Here is a 24,188-nt window from a genome sequence, read left to right as displayed (position 1 = left end):
CAATTTTATCAGCAAAGTGTTTAGCAAATGCATCACAGGAGGCTTTAGAATGTTCCATGGGTTCCTGCGCAACTGGACCGACCAGGCTGCAGACCACTTGGAACAACCTCCTGGGACAACACTCTGCAGACGCAATAGAGGCAGTGAAGAAATCCCTCTTTGTTGCCTTTGTTGCCACTTGGTAGGCCGCTATTGCTGCTCTAACCAGTGTCCGATCGTCTTCGGAGCGAGATTTCCGCCACCGGCGCTCTAGTCATCCCACCTCCTGTCTCATAATGTTGTCAACAACATCTGAGAACTATGCCGTAGTCAAACAGAAAAACCTGTACTAAAGGAAAAGGCAGAAACAAACAGAATTCTCAGAGCTAACTAACATTATGACTCTTATTTTCAATCTGTGTTGCTTTGGTCACCCTGTTCTGAAAATCCAAATGCCCAAGTCTCCCACTACCAAGAGTCTTGCTATTGTCAAATTTCATTCTAGAGGTAAACGTGTTGTCAGAGTCCATCTCTTGGCACTGTCTAGGCTCTAGACAATTTCTGGCCTGCATTGCAAGCACCACGTAAAGAGCACTGAAATATGGTCTTCCCATAGGCATCTAGTTAGCCATGGTGGATGGGCCTTTGGTTTGACCCAGCAGGGCTTCTGTTCTTACATAAGCATGCAACATCCTGCAGAGGCCTGCATCAGAGGCTTAGTTCTCTCGCCAAGGAAGTCAACCTGAGTCTGGACTGTACCACTGCAGACTACAAGCAAGGATTTGCTTGATGGAATGCTCCTTCATACAATTCCACAAAGAGAGAAAGACAACTAGCATGTGGGGGAGACAGGTCGTGGTATAAAACTACCTGGAGGACACATTCTGTCTTCCAAGACTGTGTCTCTGAAGTCATACCCAGGTTGGCCAGAGCCATGAGAACTAGACCTTGGAGGAAAGAAGTCATACAATTTTATTGAGATCAGAGATGGCATCAGCACCTAGCATCCTTGGGCAGCAGCCAGGGCTCTTTTGGCTCATCACGGCCCATAGCTGACACATGCCCTGAGCCCCTATTTGGTCTAGCTGCCACTGTAGTCCCCCAAAATACCCCAGAGGGACACTTTGTTAGATGCATTGTGAGAAATTAAAATGGCCACTGGATCCACCTGTCCAGTTCTAACTAGGTCATCAGAGCACCGCTGTGGCTGTTGTAAAATTAATATTTACTTTTGCCCCACTCTTCAGGTCAAATAAATACTCAAAGCAGCTTATAAAGGAAAGAGAAATCCAACATACAATATTAAAACCATAATGCAATAGTTAAAAGTAGCATTCATTAACAGCAGCACTAGCAAAACAAGGATTACATTTATTTAAATGTCTGTACAAGTATGCCTGAAGAAAACTGCAGCTTGGAACACACGCAAATGCTTCCTCGGCTCCATTTGTTCTTGTCCACGGCTAGAGATTCAATGTCACCTTCAGTGGACCCACATTATACTCTTGTCATTAGGAATTAGAGGCACATTTTGCCCAAGGGCAAGACCGACATTAGTAAATGTGACTCTACACAGTGACGTAAGAACTACAACAACAACAGAATGATTCAGGCCAGCAGCCATACTGGGAAGGAAAACAAAAGGGGCATCTTTAGTCACAATACTTTCCAAGTCAAGCTGACAACAGGGAAGCATTGAGGAGGATGCTGATTGCAGAATTCATCTTGCCTCAGACAGAGGTGGTCTGATGAGGCAGAGAATTTGACAAGGCCACTGAAGAAACAGTGCACACACCTGATGCAACACATTATCTGAGCATCATCATGGGGACAAGGCTACAGGGAGGCCTCTTTCAAGAAGCTGGCCTGCATTTCAGGAGAAGTATGAGGAAGACAAATGCTGCATTTGACATCCACCTCAGCCAACACAGTAGGGAACCAGACACCATTGATGATTACTGGAGAACAGTGTGAAATGGATCTCACTGGGTGACAAAGCACTTTATGCTTTTTCTTGTCATCTGCAGATAGCTCTGCGTTCCTGAAGAATATGACAAATCCTTGATAGCTCTGGTGTTCCTGTTGCCTCAGTGGTCTCATCAAGTGCTGTCCATTGCCTGGAAGGCTCCATGGTGCAGCCCAGCCTCAGTGGAGCTGTGACTCTCCATGACACTTGTGAACTCTTCTCGGGTGCTTGCTTCAGTGCCACCACCTTGCTACAATGCAGGTTCATGGGGTAAAACTCTGAGCAGGTGTTCTCCCTTTGCTGCCAACTTCTTCTCATTATGTTCCAGTGACGAGGAATGAGTTGCAGATGGAGGCAGTGTCCTTTCGGTGACATTTCAAAATGCAGTGCGATACATCACTTTAGTCTGTGGTTTGCAAGTTGCAAATCCACCCGACTGGTAAGAAATCAGTGCATCTGAACAAGGAAGGCTGGTGCCTTCAAAAGGCAAGGCTGCTAGAAAACCCACCAACCTGGCCAAGCAATGACTCTCCCTGTCGACACACCAACAGCCCTACCTCTGCTCTGCCTAGGGAAGTACCTCCTATCAGCCATGATGACCACCATCCCGAGCATCCATATTCAGAGGCTGGGGAAAGGCCATAGCTCAGTGATAGAGCATCTGCTTTGCATGCAGAAGGTCCCAAGTGCAGCCCCCAGCATTTCCAGGTAGGGCTGGGAATGTCACCTGTCTATAATCCTGAAGAGAAGCTGCCAGTCAGGGTAGATAAAACCGACCAAGATGGACTAATGGTCTGATACACCTTCCTATATTCCTATGACAGTATGCGTCTGAATACCAGCTGCAAGAGACAATCCAAAGGGGATGCCCAGCACCTTCAAGCTTTGCATGTGAGTCTCCGCAGGGACTTTGGCTGGCCACAGATGGGAACAGAACAGGGGACTAGATGGAGAGAAGTGACTTATTCAAGGCAACAAACTGAAGGTAGGAGCATGTGCCCCAAATACCAAACCACTACTGAATCTGAGATACCTGGCTTGCCTAAGCGGCTGCCAGTTAAGTAGGCAGGTTAGTGGGTGCCAAACATCTTCTGCAACATATCCCCTTTTATTACTTCTCTCTCCAAACACAAAGGTACCTGTAAACATTAATTTCCTTCCCAGATCCCCTTGGTAAAATCCCCTTTCAAGCAATATTCCCTCAACCATTCATTTCCCATCCACCCCTCCCCTGCAAAAGGAAAATCCAGATTTTCCTCTCTCCTCACTCATGTCTTGCGAATCCTATTTCAACACAGTCTTACCTTCTGATCCACTCCTTCTAACACAGGGAGTGGACTCAGTCCTGGTAAACGTGTTATCTGGGCTGTACCACTGCTGGCTGTGGGAGGGGGCTCATGTGATTGGCAATTCCTTCCTACATACAGATAGTGGTGCAGTGGAGAGGGAATGCAGGGGAGCGTGGCCACAGGCCTTTTTTTTCAGAGCAGGAGTGACCATGTCATCTGCCAGAGCACCAGGCTAATTGATGAACTCTCCTTGATCTGGCAAGTAAGTGAGGTGATTCACTGGCAGGGCTGTGGGGGGGGGGCTAGTTGCTCTCCTGGCTTCCCAGCACTGCATGTTGTCTTTGGGGAAGGCATTCTATAGTCAGGGTGCCACCACTAAGAAAGTCACCCACCACACCTCATTTGGTGCGGGCACCCAGCAAAGCAGATGGCCCTAGGGTCAGGATAGGTGAAGGGTTCAGTTCTAAACTATTGTTAGCACAAACCATAGCTTAGGGGGAGGCCTGAACTGAGCAAACATGTCAGCTTGGAGGCAAACAATTTGAAAACTGCAGCCTGCACTCCCTGCCACCCTAGTCCTCCACTTACTAACAGTGAACGTCAATTCCCCATTACCTCATGCCCCTCCCATCCACATACAATCTGACTGCCAGCTGACTGCTTGAAACTAATTGTTGCATTAACAATTTTTGCCTCTCTTCATTACCAGGCTGCAGGAGAAATATAAAATAAGCTGATTCATACCAAGTCTTTTTCTTTCATTGTTCTTTTGGTATATGAGAGGTGAGTGGGTGTTTTGTGGGCGTGTGGGCGTGCACGTGGCTATAGAACCTACAGCTAGCAGCAAGAGTCAAAAGAATTCATTTTTGCTATGCAGTTTATGGAAGCGAAGTTCATGCTTAGCACTGCCCCTTTTACAAACGGATGGATTCAGACAACCATTCCGATAATTACTGTAATTTTCACATGATACCTGAGCAGTGCAATCCTAAACATGTCTACTCTGAAGTAAGGCCCATTGAGTTCCATGGGACGTCCTCCCAGGTTAAGTGTGTTGCATCCTCTACTTCCATTGCCTGCTTCAGATGGCGCTACTTTTATCTTTCCAGGAACAGTAGTGGTGGATGGGCAGTAAGCTCCAATGTGCTGAGACAGCCACCACGTGAATTGAAAGGGGGTGTTTATAGATCATCTGTATTTACAGATGGATTTCTAAATCCAGCTTCTAGGAAGATTTGGTTTCCTTTACCTCCATATATCTCTGATGTGTTTGGGGCTGGTCTTCCCAGTTGTGGTTTGGAATTAAAGCAGCAAAGAAGCAAAGGTGCAATAACTTAAACACCAACCATTCTGGCTATGAGCCAGGCTTACCAGGATTGGAAGCATGCACACTTTCACAGAATGCCAGAAAATCATTCTCTCCCAAAAGGGCTCTGGCAACAAACCCATGTTATACAGCATGGGTAGCCAATGGGATGCCCTCCGGCTATTGTGGCTCTCCAACTCCAACCAGCCCCAGCCAGCGTGGTCAACGGTCTAAGATGATGGGATTTGTAGTCCAACAACATTGGCTGCCCCTGTTTTAATGTACGTTCTGTCCTTCTGCCAACCTTGCTCTCATCCTTTAAAGCAGGAGTGGAGAGCCTTAGGCCTGTGGCCGAATGTGGCCTCCAGGCATATCAATCTGGCCCTGGAACTCTCCCCAGGCCATACCCTTCACTGACCCTGATTCACATCCCCAGTGGTTTTGCCTGGTAGGAATGTTCCTTGAACTTTGATCATGCCTAGATGGAGGGCTCTGGAGGTGCATAGAAACTAGTATACAGTACAAAAGTAACATTTTCATTCATTTCATTCTGCCCACTTTTGCCTTTGGCCCCACCTACCATTGGCATATGGCCCTTGGAAAGCGGCCCAGAAAGGACTGCGGCCATTGGGCTGGAAAAGGTTCCCCGCCCCTGCTTTAAAGGCTCCTTGGTATCAACTCTCCTGAAGGGGTTGTAAGTAATATTTTGCTTTCAGGTGGAATGATCATAGCAGCAATCATCATATGAAAATCAAGGTCTAACATGGGCTATGTGATATTAATCAAGTGCAAGGGGTTCATATTTTTTGTGACAGCTTGTGTTGCAAAGTAAAATGATGTTATTAATTCCAGACAAATCCTGCCTTGGGGTTAATGTCCCATACAGATCTTGGTCTCTCAATTTACCATGTGCTTTATATAACATTCCTAATTTATCACGTATTTTAGATGAGACTAAATACACTGTTGTGACCTTTAATGCACAATCCTATGTGTGCTTACTCAGAAGTCAGTATACTTACTTAGAAGTAAGTCTCATCAAATTCAACAGTATTTACTCTGATCTAAGTGTATATAGGATTGTGGCCTTAATAGCTCATTCGCGTTTATTGGGGGGGAAAATCCAACTGGTTCTTTGCCAAAAATCAAATAGCATTGAGTAGCCCATAACAGTAGCCTCCTCCACGTTTGGCTATAGGGTAGACAATGTAGCAAATGTTCAAGATATATTGTTCTGAGAATTCAAAAATGCATTTTCAAGCAGTGATGCAGCTAGGGCTGTACCTAGAGATCAAAGTGCAGGGATTAGCCTACCCCGACCCCCATGACCACCCAGAGAATGGCAATGATGGGACCAGCAGCAAACAGTCCCCACATCAGCACTTGGGCCAGCATGGGCATGCAAGGGCCTACCAAGGGTGATGTTCATCACTACAAGAAATTTGATTCTGTTTGCATTTGAAGCCGAATTTATCAAATTTGCACTTTCCAAAACAATATGAGAACTGAGGCACAGCCATCCTTCAAAATTGGCACTTATTTGAATTTTGCAATGCAGTTCAACCAACCAACCAATGTTTACAAAAATGCATATAAGAACATAAGAACATAAGAAGAGCCTGCTGGATCAGGCCAGTGGCCCATCTAGTCCAGCATCCTGTTCTCACAGTGGCCAACCAGGTGCCTGGGGGAAGCCCGCAAGCAGGACCCGAGTGCAAGAACACTCTCCCCTCCTGAGGCTTCCGGCAACTGGTTTTCAGAAGCATGCTGCCTCTGACTAGGGTGGCACAGCACAGCCATCACGGCTAGTACCCATTGATAGCCCTGTCCTCCATGAATTTGTCTAATCTTCTTTTAAAGCCATCCAAGCTGGTGGCCATTACTGCATCTTGTGGGAGCAAATTCCATAGTTTAACTATGCGCTGAGTAAAGAAGTACTTCCTTTTCTCTGTCCTGAATCTTCCAACATTCAGCTTCTTTGAATGTCCACGAGTTCTAGTATTATGAGAGAGGGAGAACTTTTCTCTATCCACTTTCTCAATGCCATGCATAATTTTATACACTTCTATCATGTCTCCTCTGACCTGTCTTTTCTCTAAACTAAAAAGCCCCAAATGCTGCAACCTTTCCTCGTAAGAGAGTCGCTCCATCCCCTTGATCATTCTGGTTGCCCTCTTCTGAACCTTTTCCAACTCTATAGTATCCTTTTTGAGATGAGGCGACCAGAACTGTACACAGTATTCCAAATGTGGCCGCACCATAGATATATACAACGGCATTATGATATCGGCTGTTTTATTTTCAATACCTTTCCTAATTATCGCTAGCATGGAATTTGCCTTTTTCACAGCTGCCGCACACTGGGTCGACATTTTCATCGTGCTGTCCACTACAACCCCGAGGTCTCTCTCCTGGTTGGTCACCGCCAGTTCAGACCCCATGAGCGTATATGTGAAATTAAGATTTTTTTGCTCCAATATGCATAATTTTACATTTATTTATATTGAATTGCATTTGCCATTTTTCCGCCCATTCACTCAGTTTGGAGAGGTCTTTTTGGAGCTCTTCGCAATCCTTCTTTGTTTTAACAACCCTGAACAATTTAGTGTCGTCAGCAAACTTGGCCACTTCACTGCTCACTCCTAATTCTAGGTCATTAATGAACAAGTTGAAAAGTACAGGTCTCAATACCGATCCTTGAGGGACTCCACTTTCTACAGCCCTCCATTGGGAGAACTGTCTGTTTATTCCTACTCTCTGCTTTCTGCTTCTTAACCAATTCCTTATCCACAAGAGGACCTCTCCTCTTATTCCATGACTGCTAAGCTTCCTCAGAAGTCTTTGGTGAGGTACCTTGTCAAACGCTTTTTGAAAGTCTAAGTACACTATGTCCACTGGATCACCTCTATCTATATGCTTGTTGACACTCTCAAAGAATTCTAAAAGGTTACTGAGACAGGACTTTCCCTTGCAGAAGCCATGCTGGCTCTGCTTCAGCAAGGCTTGTTCTTCTATGTGCTTAGTTAATCTAGCTTTAATAATACTTTCTACCAGTTTTCCAGGGACAGAAGTTAAGCTAACTGGCCTGTAATTTCCGGGACCCCCTCTGGATCCCTTTTTGAAGATTGGCGTTACATTTGCCACTTTCCAGTCCTCAGGCACGGAGGACGACCTGAGGGACAAGTTACATATTTTAGTTAGCAGATCAGCAATTTCACATTTGAGTTCTTTGAGAACTCTCGGGTGGATGCCATCCGGGGAAAGTGTGCATAAAAATATATGAGTGAAAATAACATAGAAAAATGATGTCATGTGATGAGAATTGGTTTACAGAAATGTGTATATTAGTCAAAACTGCCTAAAAAGGGGGTTTACAGGAGAAATTGTCATTAAAATGCATGAGAATTTTCATGAGGATTTTTTTTTAATAGCAAATTGCTGCAGAAATGTGGAGAATTGAATTTAAGGTTGGAAAAATGAGAAGCTGAGAGAACCATAACTGACAGAAGTTTCCATTCCTAATATATAGTCAAGGGAACGGCATATTCTTTAGAAACAGATTAAATAATGTTTAAAGAGATAGTATCAATGGACAAGTCACATGACCAAGAAATGCACAGAAGAGCTACAAAGAGATTAAAGCAGAGGTGTTTAGCTGCCTTTACTGACAAGAATCTTACTGGAATGTATAGTGTGTCTGGGCCTGGCAGACCAAGAGGTCTTCTGTATCTTTAAAAGTTGTGCAGGGGGAAGGGAGAATTCCACCTTGTGGTTTTTCCCATTACAGAGTTGCAAGAACACTTGCACTTGGCTGACTTTCTCTTCTCCTAAAGATACAGGGTCAGTCTCAGGCCAAGAACCTGGCAACCCTACTCCTATTAGATAAGGCGTCACTTCACACACACACACACACACACACACATTCATCAACAGTTATCATGATGGGCATTTTGCTAGCTATGACATGTATACAACAAATTTCCATGCGTATACACTTGCACAGAACTTTAGGAAGAAGGTGTGAGAAAATAAATGCCTACATTTCTTTCTTTCCTTTAACCTTAAAGAAGCACTTCAGCTACACTGTAGTTTCTCTTTTCAAGAAAAGAGCTTCTTAATTTTTTTTAATATAAAGGAGCATAAGATTATCATAACATAAAGGAGCTACAGCTTTAACTATAGCACAAAAAAGGGCAACAATTGTCATTTTAAAAGTATATGCTGATCTTAAATTCAGTGTTAAGACATTAGGATATATATATAAAAAAATTTGGAGATGCTGATGCAACCTACCACTGGCCTTGGCAGAAAATGCACTCTGAATATAGATATAGAAAAACAACTTTTTAACTCATTTTAAATAACATTGAAAAATCAGTCTGAAGCTGCTGTTTTAATATTTAATGCTAACAGACCTTTTGCAGCACACGGATTATACAAAGAATTGCCGTACACTGCACAATTCAGTCCTAGAATGTTATAAACAGTTGACAGAACTGCTGAATCCATGTTCATTGCTGAAGATGGATGAGATGAGGCACAGGTTTCGACTGGGCCTCAGCTGAGAAAAAGGAGAAAATGCTTGCTCTCCTACTTTTGCCTTTGTGCTGCCTTTCAAGAGCGTGGCCATTTTGCTGTCCTAAAGAACTGCTTGGAATGTTGGCAGACTTTTTGGGGCAGCGGCCATTTTGTGAAGCAACAACTTGCACAAGAGCCAATAACCACCGAGCTGTATGTATTTGGTTTTGCCTTTCTGTGCAAAAAAAGAAAGCATAGGCTACCACCTTTACTGTGGCTGCTGTAACTTTTGAGGCCACACACTCGAAAGGATAATCTTGTCAAAGTTTCTACTACTTGGAAAAGGAGAAATGATTCTGTTTTCTCAATCACTGTGCAAGGCTGGTAGGCTCCATATGGAAAATCATAGGTTAAGCCAGATCTTTTAATTAGCAGTCCCCAGCCAAAAGTTGCTTGACTATCTTCCACAGGAATAAAACTTAATTTATGGTAGGGATGGGATGGAAGAATTCAATTTAGTTTGCACTTAAAGGGAAAACTATTTAATTTGCAATTTCCAAAACAATATGAGAAATGAAACACAGCCATCCTTCAAAATTCACAGTTCTCTAAATTTTCCGATGCAGTTCTCTAACCAACGTTTTCAAAAATACATACATTAGAGGAAAATGAGCATAAAATGAATATAGCAGAGCTTGGAAAAGTTACTTTTTTTGAACTACAGCTCCCATCAGCCCAATCCAGTGGCCACGCTGGCTGGGGCTGATGGGAGTTGTAGTTCAAAAAAGTAACTTTTCCAAGCTCTGGAATATAGTAGTGCAAATAACATACAAAAATGGATTATATTTGGGGAAATTGCTTGCAAAAATATGTACATTACTCAGAGCTGCATACAACAATGTGTTTATTAGGAGAAATTTGTACTAAAATACTGACAAGTTTTCATGAGGATTTGTTTGTGTTTAAAAATTTGCAGAATGCTGCAGAAATGTGGAAGACTGAATTTATGATTAGAAAAATGAGGAACGGAGAGAACCAAAATGGACAGCTCCCTTCATCCCTAGTTTAGGGCCTATTTCTCACCTCAGATTGCAGCTGGAGCTCACACACTGCAACAACAACAAAACATCCTTGTACTTAGAAAGTTGGTATGTCAGGGAGAAGGTTAGGCTAGAACTCTAGTTTTCTATGTGGAGCCATTTGGACTAGATAGGCAGATATTGCTTTGGCTTTGCCATGATTTATAGCAGTTGGAAACATATGGGCAGTAGTGGCTCTAAACCAGGAGTGGCTCAGCTTTGACCCTCCAGATGTTCCTGGACTACAGTTCCTACCTTCCATGACTACTGGGCATGCTGGCTGGGGTGATGGGAGTTGGAGTCCAACATCTGGAGGGCCACAGCTTAGCCGCCCCTGGACACTGCTCTAGTAATGACTGCCACCTCATCAACTGATCTGTAAAGTTTTCAACCGTATGTATGCAGAGCATCCTCAAGCTTTACCAATTCTTAAAATATATTAAGATGAGGACATTCCAAGTGCACAGAGAAAGTTGATGAGGTATGACGTCTGTTGAAGCGAGATCAGGATCTGATCCATATTAAAGCCATTAAAAGGCAAAACGAGTGGCAATTGGGTCAGCCAGATCTGTTTACTCACATGTCTGGAAACAAAAAAGGTCAGCATCTAAAGAACCACAAAGGAAGAAAGAAAATCCCAAAAATGTTGAAGGAAAAATTAGTTTGTTTTAGTTGTTATTAAGAATTTAAGCATTTTTGCTACTAGAGATCCCTAAAGACAATTTTGTCTCCTGATGAAGATCCAATCTATCAGAGGCTGAAATGTGCTGGGCTTTGCCAAGAAATAAACTTTCCTTCAGCATGCTGGGATTTTTTCTCTTTCTTTGTGACTCACGTTTGACCAACTTGCATATAGAGCAGGCGAGTGTATGCAGGTGTACACAAGTGACAATTGCTGAGCCCTGCGCAACCCCCAACCTGATCTTTCCTGGTTTATCTCCTAGCCCAGCTGATTCCCATGATCAGACTGCAGTTAGAAGAAAAGTGCATGAAGTAATGGAGGTGAGATGGAGGAGAAGGGTTGTAGTCAATGTAGCGCTAAGAAGATGGTTCTGTCAGCACAAGCATTTCTCTTTACTCAGTTGAATGACCTCCCTTCTCCTCCCCCATGCACTGTTCTGGGACTTCTCTTACCGTCCTGATTTGGGAGGATGAGGGGGGAGCAGAGAGGGGAAAGACCCACTGTGCTAGTGGGAAACTTTGAGCTGGCTTCCACAAGCACAATGATTTAGTTAAATATGGCCCAGAGGTCTTTTTTTTTGCAAAATGGGACCCCATCCCCTGCTTTGTATATGAATGGCACAGACATGTGAACAACAAAACGTAACATTTAAAGCTTGACTTGTCTCTTGCAATTTTATTTAGCAAATTTTATACACCACTTACTCAAGTAAAAGGACCTCTAAGCAGTTTACAAAACACAATCCAAAACATTCATTAAAAATACCAATAAAAGTTACACTGTATATTTTTAATTTTTAAATGAAATCAGTAATTGTAAAACAATTCTGCTTACTCAGATCACATGCTAAAATTGCATGCCTGGGTAGGCTCACTGAAAGAAAAGAGTTTTAACAGGCGCTGAAAGCAATACAGCAAAGTTGCCTCCTAATACCAAGGGGCTGGGAGTTCCAAAGGCTGGGTGTTGCCACATTAAAGGATCAATTTCTTTTAGTGGTACAATAGTGGTGGATGTTAAACTAAGGACAACCCCCCTAGAGATGGGCGAGCTCTCCCAAGCTCATGTCAGTTCAATGCAGAAATTACCTGAGTTCTCAGGGGTGGGAGATAATGGATGAGTTTGGGTAATTTTCCCACCCTAGTCCAAAGGATCAGAAAAAAACAAATCCCCATCCTGTCTCTGCCAGCTATCTCTATCTTAAAACCTGTTCCTGCTACCAGGGGGAGAGGACAAGAGGTTTCACTCCTTTCTTTTCTCCTCTGTCACTCTGATATGCATCAGGGTGCAAAGCCATGTGAGATGTTGTTCTGGGGAGCCATGGCAGATGTAGTTTCACAAGGGCTCTCAGCACTGTAATGCAAAGCCTTGCTCCTTGTCTGAAGCCCACAAAATTCATATTTGAGCCTGGCTTGGGAGAGCTTGCTGGCATCTCTAAAGCCCACAGTAGATCAGATCTATATGGGGATAACCATGATTCTTAATTTAGAACATTGTCCCTCAATGGCTTCATTGAGTATAACAAATGCTTCTTATGTCATATCCTCCCCATTCCACAGTATTCTTCAGCGCATGTCCCAAAGCACCATGATATCCATCACTTATTATGTTCGTTTCAGCCATCAAAGAACCTGCTCATATAGGGAGCTGCCTTATACTGAGTCAGCAAAATTTAACGTTCTGACACAGCTGCTTCACACATTATAGTAGCCTGTATGGAGAAGATTAATAGCTGCATTGTCTTTCATATCCATCTACTACTTAGAGTCTAGAAGAACTGCCTTTCATATTTTATCAAGGTAATGTTTCTCTATACACAACTTTCTGGGCAAACAATAATAAAATATGAATCTGCCCCAAGGACACAGTAATACTCTCCTATTGTGAGTGGATGCTGGTCCATTAGGGCAAATGGGGAGCTGCCCCACCAACCTCAGTCTGCCCTCAGCCAGCCCCTACCTGCCCACCTTCTTTGTTGTTGTTGTTATGTGCCTTCAAGTCCACTACGACATATGGTGACCCTATGAATCATGTTTTTCCCAGCATTATTGCCTTTTCTAGTGAATCGTGTCTTCCCATTATGTGTCCAAAGTATGATAACCTCAGTTTCATCATTTTCACTTCTAGTGACAGTTCTAGTTTAATTTGTTCTAACACCCAATTATTTGTCTTTTTCGCAGTCCATGGTATGCGCAAAGCTCTCCTCCAACACCACATTTCAAATGAGTTGATTTTTCTTTTCTCCACTTTTTTCACTGTCCAACTTTCACATCCATACATAGAGATCGGAAATACCATGGTCTGAATGATCCTGACTTTGGTGTTCAGTGATACATCTTTGCATTTGAGGACCTTTTCTAGTTCTGTCATAGCTGCCCTCCCCAGTCCTAGCCTTCTTCTTGACTATTGTCTCCATTTTGGTTAATGACTGTGCCGAGGTATTGATAATCCTTGACAAGTTCAATGTCCTCATTGTCAAGTTACATAAATCTTCTGTTGTCATTACTTTAGTCTTTTTGACATTCACCTGTAGTCCTGCTTTTGTGCTTTCCTCTTTAACTTTCATCAGCATTCGTTTCAAATCATTACTGGTTTCTGCTAGTAGTATGGTATCGTCTGCATATCTTAAATTATTTGTATTTGTCCCTCCAATTTTCACACCTCCTTCACCTTGATCCAATCCCGCTTTCCATATGTTCTGCGTATAGATTAAATAAATAGGGTGATAAAATACACCCCTGTCTCACACCCTTTCCGATGGGGAACCAACCAGTTTCTCCATACTCTGTCCTTACAGTAGCCTCTTGTGCAGATTATAGGTTGTTCATTAGGACAATCAGATGCTGTGGCACCCCCATTTCTTTTAAAGCCTTCCATAGTTTTTCATGATCTACACAGTCAAAGGCTTTGCTGTAATCTAGAAAGCACAGGGTGATTTTCTTCTGAAAGTCCTTGGTCCGTTCCATTATCCAACCTATGTTTGTGATATGATCTCTGGTGCCTCTTCCCTTTCTAAATCCAGCTTGGACGTCTGGCATTTCTCGCTCCATACATGGTAAGAGCCTTTGTTGTGGAATCTTGAGCATTACTTTACTTGCATGGGATATTAAGGCAATAGTTCGATAATTACCGCATTCCCTGGGATCCCCTTTCCTTGGAATTGGGATGTATATTGAATGCTTCCAGTCTGTGGGCCATTGTTTAGTTTTCCATATTTCTTGACAAATGTTTGTCAAAATTTGGACAGTCTCAGTAGCTTGTAGGAACTCTATTGGTATGCTATCTGTTCCTGGTGATTTGTTTCTTCCAAGTATTTTAAGAGCAGCTTTCACCTCACATTCTAGAATTTCTGGTTCTTCATCATAGGGTTCCTCCATGAATGAATCTGTCATCCTGGCATCTCTTTTATAGAGTTCTTCAGTGTATTGCTTCCATCTTCCTTTTATTTCATCTCGGTCAGTCAGTGTGTTGCCCTGTTGATTATTCAACATCCCTACTCTTGGTTTAAATTTCCATTTCATTTCTCTAATCTTTTGGAATACGGCTCTTGTTCTTCCCTTTTTGTTGTCCTCTTCTATTTCTGTACAGTAACTATTGTAATAGTTCTCTTTGTCCCTACGTACTAGTTGCTGTATTGTTGCATTTAGGGTTCTGACCGTGTTTCCTTCTCTCTTTAACCATTTAAAGAGCATTGCTCTCTGCCTCTTCAATACTCTCACTTCTTACCTTCTTACTTACACCTTCTTACTTACAACTTTCTTACTTACACCTTCTTACTTACAACTTTCTTACTTACACCTTCTTGCACACCTTCTTACTTACAACCAATCCAAGGGGCGGGGGCAGGGCTAGAGGTCAGCTTCTTCCACCTTGTTCTTAATGTTGCCCCTGGCAGAACTCAGCAGGGAGGAGAATGGGGACAAAAATAGAATTAGTTGGCTGTGTCTGCGATTGGCTCTGGATCCACTTACCATTGGCTCTGATGGGCTTTCACCCTACTGGTTCCAACGGGCACCAGCCAACATCACCCATTATTGGCTCCCCTGTGAATCTTATGTTCTTATTATTGTTGTGCGTATCAGTTTTTATTTGCCTATGGCCATAATAAATCGATCTGTCCATCTCCCATGGCTGTGACTGCTGCAAGCATAAGTTGTCGTGGACATTAAACAAAAGGAGAGACTGACTTACAAAATAGTTAAGGTGAAGCACATAGAGCTAACCGACCCTGTACCATTTGGTAACACTGCCAACATTAGTATTTACCTGATTCAGCCTATGAATTGGTTCTGCTGGTAATGACTGGCTGTCTGATGAATAAAACACACACACCCTACCCAAACACTGAATCATTTTCCAGCTTGGAATGTTAAATGAGATTCTATGCATGCATGGTCAGCAGTCAGCAGATTGGGCACTTAAAGCCTGCTCCTTTGTAGGCTCAGGTGCAGGAGTTCTTTCAATTTAAGCCATTACTCTTAATGAAACTCTTCTAGATCACTGTGAAATGAATGTGGACCTTTTAAACAGGCATGTAATTTGCAAAATAATCTCGTACGGAGGGAACAAATAGACTGGGGGAATGTCTGAATCTTGTGTATGATTCCAGACCAAACAGTCTATAGACCAGCCTTTCCCAACCAGTGTGCCTCCAGATGTTGTTGGACCACAACTCCCATCAGCTTCAGCCAGCATTGCCAATGGTCAGGAAAGATGGGAATTGTGGTCCAACAACATCTGGAGGCACACTGGTTGGGAAAGGCTGGTCTATAGGATCATAACATTTTAGAGTTGGAAGGGATCTTGGGGTCATCTAGTCCAGCAACAGCTCAATGCAGCAATTTGCAGCATCCCTGACAGATGACCATCTAGCCTCTGCTTAAATAGGTCCAAGGAAAGAGAGTCTACCAGCACCTGAGGCAGCCTGTTCCACTGTTGAACTGCTCTTGCCATTAGAAAATTTCTTCTACAGTTTAGCGGAAATCTGCTTCCTTGCAATTTCCATCCATTCTAGTCCTGCCCTTTTGAACATCAGAGAAGAAGTGTTGCTCCATTTTCTATTTGGCAGTCCTTTAAATATTTGAAGACAGCTGGCAGACTCCCCTTAACCTTCTCTTTTCCAGGATAAGCATACGCAACTCTTTCAACCGTTCCTCATTGGACATTTTTCATACCCCTCATCGTCCTGCCCACCTTGGGACATGCTCTAGTTTGTCAACATCCTTTTTAAAAGTGTGTAACCCAGAACCCTGCATCATACATATTTCAGATGCCTAGGTGCCATGATTCCTCTTCTTCAGGGGAAGTAGCCAGGGATTCAGAATGGAATTGCCCTCAGGACCAGGACCAGCTGTATATACTGAACCAGAGGCATTGGTGCATTGCCCTCCTCTGTTTCTGAAGACCCACCCCTTTAAATGAAGAGGCCCCTCTAGTGGAAGGCAGAGCTAGGTACAGAGACAGAACTGCAGCTCCTATTTAAGGTTCAGTTTGAAAATGGTTGTTTTTGTTATGTGCCTTCAAGTCAATCATGACTTATGGCAACCCTATGAATCAGCGACTTCCAATAGCATCTGTCAATGAACCACCCTGTTCAGATCTTGTAAGTTCAGGTCTGTGGCTTCTTTTATGGAATCAATACATCTCTTGTTTGGCCTTCCTCTTTTTCTACTCCCTCCTGTTTTTCCCAGCATTATTGTCTTTCTAGTGAATCGTGACTTCTCATTATGTGTCCAAAGTATGATAACCTGTTTCATCATTTTAGCTTCTAGTGATAGTTCTGGTTTAATTTGTTCTAACACCCAATTATTTGTCTTTTTTGCAGTCCATGGTATCTGCAAAGCTCTCTTTCAGCACCACATTTCAAATTAGTTGATTTTTCTCTTATCCACTTTTTTTACTGTTCAACTTTCACATCCATACATAGAGATCGCAAATACCATGGTCTGAATGATCCTGACTTTAGTGTTCAGTGATACATCTTTGCATTAGAGGACCTTTTCTAGTTCTCTCATAGCTGCCCTCCCCAGTCCTAGCCTTCTTCTGATTTCTTGACTATTGTCTCCATTTTGGTTAATGACTGTGCCAAGGTATAATCCTTGACAAGCTCAATGTCCTTGTTGTCAACTTTAAAGTTACATAAATCTTCTGTTATCATTACTTTGGTCTTCTTGACTTTCAGCTGTAGTCCTGCTTTTATGCTTTCCTCTTTAACTTTCATCAGCATTCGTTTCAAATCATTACTGGTTTCTGCTAGCAGTATAGTATCATCTGCATATCTTAAATTATTGATATTTCTCCCTCCAATTTTCACACCTCCTTCATCTTGGTCCAATCCCACTTTTGGTATATGTTCTGCATATAGATTAAATAAATAGGGTGATAAAATACACCCCTGTCTCACACCCTTTCCGATGGGGAACCAATCGGTTTCTCCATATTCTGTCCTTACAGTAGCCTCTTGTGCAGATTATAGGTTGTTCATCAGGACAATCAGATGCTGTGGCACCCCCATTTCTTTTAAAGCCTTCCATAGTTTTTCATGATCTACACAATCAAAGGCTTTGCTATAATCTATAAAGCACAGGGTGCTGAAATTTCCTGGTCCATTCCATTATCTGACGTATGTTTGCAATATGATCTCTGGTGCCTCTTCACTGAGAATAGTTTGAGAGTAGCTGCTGCTGAAACAGCTTTTGAGTGCTTCGCTTACAGAGTTTCCAGAGTGAGCCATGCATGGAGCTGTCCGGGGTGCCACTGAAGTTTTGCCTTGCCTTGCTTCTGTACCACTGAGGCTGTTGCTCAAACAGAACAGTGCAGTAATGTACATGTGTAGTACTATTACCATATGTGTGCCAACATTGCATGTTTGGAGGAAATTCTCAAAGGATGAATGAACTTTTTCCAAACACTCATCAAGAAAGCTTATAAATACCCAGGCAATTTCAAACTGAGCTAAGCAGAGCCCATTCATGGACTTTGAGTACCTTGACTTAACTGAGCAAGCTAATAAGCTTACACCTATCACAGCTGGCTATGTTACATTATATTCAACTTAATGCTTTGTTAAGAAATGTCTCTGGGCAAGTGAGGCAAAACAAATGAAGCTAACATATTTAAAGCAAGAAAAAATCCCAACCACATACATTTCTCAAAGGATTTGAATATGTGAATAATATTTTTAAAGTGGAAAATTTTAGCATGGAGCATCAACATTCTTAAGGTGAAAAAATAAAATCATTTTAAGGATAGAACCTACCTCACAGGGTTGTTGTGAGGATAAAATGGAGAGAGAGGAGAACCATGTATACCACCTTGAGCTCTTTGGAGGAAAGGCGGGGTATAAATGTAATAAAATATATAAACAGAATTGTGTGCATGTGATATGACATCCATCTGCAATGAAGAGTTAAAACTCTGATATTTTCAGCTAGTTCATGAGAAACCCAAAACAGAAGCCAATAATGATATTTGGAAATTCAACAATAAATTGCAAACAGGGTATGTCAACATATGTACATGTCTTGGGACATGCTAATAGAAAATCCATGTATAAAAAAGATGCAAAATTGCATTAGATAAATTATTTGCTGCAAATTATCTTCCCACATATAGATCTGAGTTATACGTCAAGTGCTCCTCTTCAAATGGTCATATGGTTACTGAACTGTTGATGAGTCGGTTGGCTCCCTGTGACATTCTGCTTGATGTTTCACTTTCCCTGCTAATAAATGAGGTGTAATTCAACCATTTCCAATAAATAAATAAGTTTGAACAAGCTTGTGATGTGGTTAATCAAGGCACCTCTTTTTCATGTGTGCAACATTTTCCAAGGATTTCTTTTTTAAAAAAATAACATTTTCTTCTGGGCTAGATCCTCAGCCAGTGCACACCAACACCGAGGCGTTCACTTCAGTCAATCTATGAGATAGCTGAAATATGGTGTATGTATTCATGTGTACATTCAAGCTGTGCTCCGGATTTGGCTGATTCCCGAGCCAAATAAGGCCTATTTGGATATATTTGGACCTTGGCCAAGTTGGGTTCTGACAGCCGGGGAACACTACAGGTCAAATTGGATGACCCGGAGTGACCCGGGGCTCTCAGGAGGCAGGAGATCAGACAGGGAGAAAAGGCAACCACAGCTCACCTCCCTGCCTGAGCACTACTGCCACACATAGAATTGCTGCAGGTGCTAGTTTCCAAGGCACTTTCCTGCAGGAAAGCACTTTGCAAACCTGCATCACACAGGTTTGCTCCCTTGGCTTGTTGGCTGTTGAAGCCAGGGAGCAATCCTGCAGGGGGGTGGGTGGGTTGCAAAGTACTTTCCTTAGGAAAGTGGTTTGCAGAGAGTGACCTGCACAGGATTGTACCCCTCTGCTGATCAGCTGTTCAGCAAAGCTGTTGATTCTGCAGGGTGCTGTGATGTCTCTCCTCCAATCAATGCCTCTACTGAGACATCAGTCTGGGAGAAAGAGGCACATTGCAACAACCTGCAGAATTGACCCCCATCTTGGTCGGGGAAGGGTGGAAGGAGCCACAAGTTCTCCCCCCCCCGGTTATAGGTTTAATTAGGGTTTTAAAATCCTAATTAAACATTAGCCCTGCCCCTAAACTCATTCAGGACTGGATCTGGGGTGGGATAAGGTGGTGGCCCCCAGGTCAACCGACGGTGGGTTAGCTTGATGCCCCCCCCCACAGATCAGAGCCAAAGTGTGGGTACAGGAGGCGGTGCGCAGCCTTACTGTACATTTATAACAGGGGTGGAGAATCTCAGGCCCAGAGGCCAAATGCAGCTCTTCAGGCTTCTCTCTTTGGTCCTTGAGACTCTTCCCAGGCCAGACACCCTCCCCAGGCCACATCCTTCTTGAACGTTAGAATGTGTGCCTGGATAGAATACGGCCTTGGACTGTGGTAATGCTCCTTGCTTGCCTGGAAGAAGCACGGAGGGGTGTGTATGTGTAGAAACCTCTGGTTTTTGCCCAATGGGAAAGGGACCTTAACAATCACATCCATTGCTCTGCCCACTTTTGCATTTGGCTCTGGCTGCCACTGGCATGTGGCCCCCAGAAAGTTGCCCGAAAAGAAGTATAGCCCTCAGGCTGAAAAAGGGTCCCTGCCCCTGATTTAGAACCATATTTTTTATTGTCTCCTTCAGATATGTGGAGGCCTAGGGCTTCATGCCCCCTCTAGGATGCATACCTTAACACGGTAAGGGGGGTTGAGAGTATTGAAGAAGCTGAGAGCAATGCCATCAGGAGTCTAGACCAAGAGGCTAGACTCCTAGAAGGGGCACCCAAGGCGGAATGGTCAAAGCTGAGACACCAGACTAAGATGCATCCAAACTCAGAGGAAGGCAATGGTAAACCACCTCTGAATATCTCTTACCACGAAAACGCTATGAACAAAATATCCAAAATGCAACACGAGATAGTGCTGGAAGATGAGACCCCCAGGTCAGAAGGCACTCACCGAGCTACTGGGGAAGAACAAAGGACAAGTACGAGTAGTGCTGTGACTAATGACGCAGCTGGGTCAAAGCCAGACGAGTACATAATTCACTAGAAAGGACAATAACGCTGGGAAAAACAGAAGGGAGCAGAAAAAGAGGAAGACCAAACGAGATGGATTGATTCCATAAAGGAAGCCACAGACCTGAACTTACAAGATCTGAACAACAGTAGGTCGCTGATTCTTAGGGTTGCCATAAGTCGTAATTGACTTGAAGGCATATAACAACAACAAGGGCTTCAGGACAATGCCTTACCTTAAGCAGGCCCCCACCAGCTGATTCCCACTTTTATTTTAGCCCACAGGAAACCAGAGGTTGAAAGGAAAAAAAATGTTTGGCTCAAGAGCATGTTCACATTTGTCCATACAGGTGAGGAAAAAAGAAGCAGCCATGGCTCATACTCCCAGCTTTACCCAGCCTGTTCTGCTGTTATGTCATCCCAGGGCAGGCTCGGACAGCATGAGTATGTGTGCAGGAATATTTCCCAGCACTGAAGCAACCACCACTTGCCCATTCTATGGTGGTATAATGACAGGCTTCATTTAATTTTTTGTTCTACTCAGGATTATCCCCTGTCTAAACAATTGGCCCACAATTGGCCTACTCCTTTTCATCTTCCTCAGGTGAGGCTGTTGATGTACTAGACCGCTGCCTGGCCGCGATAATGGGCTGGATGAGAGCTAATAAACTGAAACTCAATCCTAACAAGACTGAGATGCTGTTGGTGGGAGGACCCTCTGCCCAGATGGTTGACGTTCGACCTGTCCTAGATGGGGTTACACTCCCCCTAAAGGAACAGGTACGTAGTTTGGGGGTCTTATTAGATCCGCTTCTGTCACTTGAGGCTCAGGTAGCCTCGGTGGCACGGAATGCATTCTACCAGCTCCGGCTGGTAGCCCAACTACGACCCTATTTGAGCAAGGAGCATCTTGCCTCAGTTATCCATGCTATGGTAACCTCTAGATTGGACTACTGTAATGCACTCTACGTGGGGCTACCTATGAAGACGGTTCGGAAACTTCAGCTAGTGCAAAATGCTGCGGCCAGAGTTCTCACTGGGACAAAGAAATTTGACCATATAACACCTGTCCTGGCGCAGCTGCACTGGCTACCGATATGTTTCCGGGCCAGATTCAAAGTGTTGGTTCTTACCTATAAAGCCCTAAACGGCATCGGACCGCAATACCTGATGGAGCGCCTCTCTCGCTATGTACCTACCCGTTCACTACGCTCGACGTCGAAGGCCCTTCTCCGGGTCCCAACCCATAAAGAGGCCCGGAGATCAACAACTAGATCTAGGGCCTTCTCGGTGGTGGCCCCCGAACTATGGAATGCCCTCCCAGACGAGATACGCCTGGCGCCTTCTCTGTTATCTTTTCGGCGCCAGGTAAAAACTTACCTTTTCGCCCAGGCTTTTTAAATTTTGTAAATTTTTAAATATTTTAATTTAACATTTTAAACTTAATATGATCTTAATTTAAATCTCAATGGCAATTTTATTAATGTTTTATAATTGTACTATATATATATATTTTTTCCACACTTGCTCATATTTTAATTGTGATTTTATTTGTTGTACACCGCCCTGAGAGCTTTCTGCTATAGGGCGGTCTAGAAATGTAATTAAATAAATAAATAAATAAATAAACAACTGGCCCTAGTTTTAGGTGACTGTCAGTGGGAGTCACTGGTGAATGGTGGTTTCATGTCAGTGGGGCAGTTCTAGTCTGCATTTTTAGTCTGCATTTTAGTCTGAACTTTCAAGGAGCTGCCCAACCTTGGACAGCTCCTTGAAAGTTTGGACTAAAACATGGAGTGGATTCCACTGCCCCACTGACATGGAGCCACCAACCACCACTGGTGTAAGGAATAGGAAACAAAACCCAACACGGCAATCTAACCAGTAAATCATTCCTTAGTATAGGGGGAGGTGGGTGCAGCTTCACTGAAACAGCTTCACAGGCTAAATGGGGAGGGCTGGTGGGTTTAATTAGGCCCGCAGGGCACATGTTCCCCACTGCCATCCGACAGGGTGCTATCTCTCATTTATGTATTTAATTATTAAATAACCCTTTCAAATACTTGCTGAGGATGCATCATTTCAGTTATGTCTTCTCAGAAATATTTCAGTCCCATCTCAAGAAACCCACTGCACATTTGTTCCAATGTTCTACAGCTTCAATCAGCCCAAAAACATTGTTGGGGTACTGTGAGAATCAGCTGGGCATCAACCATGCATTTCAAACGACACACCCAACTGGATGACAATATTTACTGCTTTGTTCACAGGCCTGTCTCTCTGATAAGACTCCATCTGAGCAGCCGTACAATAGGTGCATTCTGCAAACACTGATTTCCAGACAGCAGGGCGCATACAGGCAGGCTCTAGCTGTGCCAAAAGCCAACAAAACAAGGGCTCATTTGCAGATGCCAGATCTGCAGTTTAGCAGTAGAAAAAAACAAACAATAAGGAATGCAATCGCCTGTCTACAGATTCCTTATGCGAAGTATTTAGCTACTGAGCATTCTTCATTTACCTGGTGGACCTGCTAAGGTGAGCTTGGTTTGGTGTGGTGGAGGTGCTTCTTCCCCTCTGCTGAGTTAGAATCATACATAACAAAATTGTACAGGAGGAAGGAATTAGAATATCATTCAGTCAAGCTCTCTCATTCATTTAAGCCCTTTGCACTGATGGCAAGTTCCTAGAGGTCTGTATTCTCCTACATGCAAGCAACATACAATCACATGGAGGATGGTAGTATGAACTGGACTGTGCAAAGATGCTGTCACAGTAATTCCTGCTGCTACAGAGAAGCTTGAAGATGTACTTTTCTGATTGCAGAAATGGCTGTAGGTTGTATCCTTCCAATGTACACTACTTCACATGATTGTAGGCATGCACCTTGTCTGCAGCTACTCATGTGTATAAGTAACTGACTTTAAATCAGCACTGTGCCAGGATCCTTCACACAGGATGTTCACACTGATTAAGCCATATAACAAAAAACATACCAGCGTATAACTACTCAACAGCATAAACCCTCGTACGAACATTCACTAAACACACATGTTCGCTATATGGAGGGATGTGTGGGATAGCACTTACTTGCCCAGCTTTGGTCCTGACATTCACTTGTTCTATGGGGTGTCTGTCAATGGAAGCCTTACATATACAGCTGTATGTGTGTAGGCTCTCCGCGTGATTAGGAGACCTAATTGTGCAGCTGTTCATACATAGTTTCCCCTTAAAGTCATCCTCCTGACTTCAGGGGTCATCAGAGGGACTAAGCTAGCAGGATGAAAACTTTTCCATAGGCAATCTTGTTGTTTTCAAGCTTTGCTCTATGATTTGCAATCCTAAAGGCTCTGGATCGCCATTGAACTTGTTCATTGACTGAGTTATAATAATCACACAAAGAACATAGTCGTGTGAATCCCTTCATTACTCGGTAGAATTATTTTTAACAGTTGCAGTCTGGATAGAGTCTGTTTAATGAAGACTTCCAGGTTTCCTGCTAGAATTCTCACTTACCAGTTCCATGTGATATGCCAGAAAGCTTTTCCTAATGGTGTGATGCCATATAACTCTTTGGGTCTCGATTATCAATTGCAACTTGCTTATCAAGTTGCAACCACCAAGTAACAACTTTAGACTTTCATCAAGTCCTGGCTCTTTTTCATCACCTTTCATTGCACATAGATGCTAACAAAGTGAAAGAGGAATGCTTGCTCTAAGGGCTTCATCAATGGTTCTTCTGAATCAAACCAGTCTCATATTGTTATTCACTAATAGGCCAAAAAAACCCAAACCCACACCTTGAGGTTTAAGAACATACCTATAGCCAACAGATATTTCTATCA

The 24,188-nt window shown here is 43.3% G+C and overlaps 1 protein-coding gene across 4 annotated transcripts in view; it reads right to left on the bottom strand.

The window, feature by feature from the left end:
- The window catches only part of SNAP25 (synaptosome associated protein 25), an 89,198-nt gene that overhangs the window by 53,190 nt on the left and 11,820 nt on the right, over window positions 1-24,188 (bottom strand). The window contains exon 1 of one of the 4 annotated variants that reach the window (XM_061626176.1): window positions 23,434-23,472. The exons of the other annotated variants lie outside the window; for them this stretch is intronic. The gene's annotated coding sequence lies outside the window, so the exon portion shown is untranslated. Of the gene's footprint in view, window positions 1-23,433; window positions 23,473-24,188 lie in introns of those variants that run through there. 4 annotated transcript variants of the gene reach the window in all.

This window comes from Rhineura floridana, chromosome 4, assembly GCF_030035675.1.
Source record: "Rhineura floridana isolate rRhiFlo1 chromosome 4, rRhiFlo1.hap2, whole genome shotgun sequence".
Classification (NCBI taxonomy): domain Eukaryota; kingdom Metazoa; phylum Chordata; class Lepidosauria; order Squamata; family Rhineuridae; genus Rhineura; species Rhineura floridana.
This window is presented reverse-complemented; position numbering and strand designations above follow the sequence as displayed.